Here is a 1,898-nt window from a genome sequence, read left to right as displayed (position 1 = left end):
ATAGATACCCTGGACTAGAGTTACATGCACTTGTGAGTCATTTCATGAACTCTGGGAACTGAACTGGGGCCTTCCAGGAGAGCAGGACGTTCTCTCAACCACTGAGCTGTCTCCCAGTCACCAACACTTTTATTTCATACTGACGTCCATAATGACTGTATCCTAACACCAGGAGATATTAATGTATAGCTTTTTATGCTTTTGTTTGTTTTTTTGAGATGGTTTCTCTGCAGTGTCCTGGCTGTCCTAGAACTCACTCTGTAGATGAGGCTGGCCTCAAACTTAGAGATCTATCTGCCTCTGCCTCACAGCACTAAGATTAAAGGTGTGCACCACTACAACCCAGCTATGCCTATCATTTTAATGCAAAATACATTTTCTTTAAAAATTAACCAGTATAGTCTATAGATAAAGCTAAGTGGTTAGAGTTCTTGCCAAGCATGTGTGAGCTAGACTCAGCCCCAGTGCCAGGTGGCCCTGGAGGATTTTAGTTACTGATCTATTGCCGTGACGAGAAGCCATGGCCAGGACGACTTATAAAAACCATGCTAACTGTTTCATAGGATGAGTACATGGCCATCATGGTAAAGAACATGTCAGCATGTACACATCAGTAGCTTCGAGAACTTACTTCTGATCCATAGGCAACAGGCAAAGAAACCAAGTCTGCACCTGGTGTGAAGCCACCCCTGGAGATACACTCTTCAAATAAAGTCACACCTTCAAATCCTTCCCAGAACAGTTCCACCTACTAGGGTCCAAGTGTTCAGATATGTGAGTCAGTGAGGCCGGTCTCGGTCAGACCTCAGACAACAAAAGCAGTGCAGTAATACGTGCTTTTCTGTTATAAAGAGATTTAGGCAGGCAATGGTAGTGCACAGCTTTAATCTCAGCACCAGGGAGGCAGAGGCAGGTGGATCTCCATGAGTTTGAGGCCAGCCTGGTCTACACAGGTGAAAGAAACCCTGTCTCAAAAAACAAAACAAAAAACTGTTGCAGGAGGAGACCACTTGTTTCCCTGCCACCCAGCAGCTCAGACCAGAAATAATCACACAGAAACCATATTATTTAAATCACTGCTTGGCCCATTAGCTCCAGCTTCTTATTGGCTAACTCTTACACATTAATTTAACCCATTTCAAGTAATCTGTGTATCACCACGTGGCTGTGGCTTACTGGCTAAAGTTCGGGTGTTTGTCTCCAGCGGGGCTACATGGCTTCTCCTGACTCTGCCTCCTTTCTCCCAGCATTCAGCTTAGTTTTCCCTGCCTACCTAAGTTCTGCCCTATCAATAGGCCAAGGCAGTTTATTCACTAATGGTAATCATAGCATACAGAGGGAAATCCCACATCACCTCCCTTTTCCTGTTTAAATAAAAAGAAAGGTTTTAACTTTAGCATAGTAAAATTTCATATAACAAAACAGTTATCAAGCAAGAATTACAGTTACAATATTTATATCTACTTTATCTTTTATCATAACTAAAGAAAACCTCTACAACTGTTTATGCTTCAATTTCATCAAAGACCCCAGAAGGATATATTACCTAAGTAAACAGGAAGTGCATTGTAAGCAACTTCCAAAACTCTAGAAATGACAGAGACATCTCGCTGCCTGAACAGTCATCCAAAGTTCTTCTGTACCATTGGGGCATCCATCTTCATCCTACAGGCCAATAGTATCCAGAAGACTTTTCCATGAAGCAGAAAATTTCAAAGACAGTTTCATCTATATTGTCAGTTTGTCAGTCACTTTCTTCTGTGTCCTGAAGAATGTCTGGCAGTCTCTTTGATGAAGCAGGAATCATCTCACCTTTAAACAAGTTCAGCAGGGCTGGAGAGATGGCTCAGTGGTTAAGAGCATTGCCTGCTCTTCCAAAGGTCCTGAGTTCAATTCCC

General features: G+C 42.6%; 1 protein-coding gene across 1 annotated transcript in view; it reads left to right on the top strand.

Annotated features, from left to right (window-relative positions):
* The window catches only part of Abhd3 (abhydrolase domain containing 3), a 49,355-nt gene that overhangs the window by 21,251 nt on the left and 26,206 nt on the right, over positions 1-1,898 (top strand). The window lies entirely within an intron of this gene.

This window comes from Microtus ochrogaster, chromosome 18 (assembly GCF_000317375.1).
Source record: "Microtus ochrogaster isolate Prairie Vole_2 chromosome 18, MicOch1.0, whole genome shotgun sequence".
Classification (NCBI taxonomy): domain Eukaryota; kingdom Metazoa; phylum Chordata; class Mammalia; order Rodentia; family Cricetidae; genus Microtus; species Microtus ochrogaster.
The sequence above is the reverse complement of the archived record's forward strand: the minus strand, read 5'-3'. Positions and strand labels throughout refer to the sequence as shown.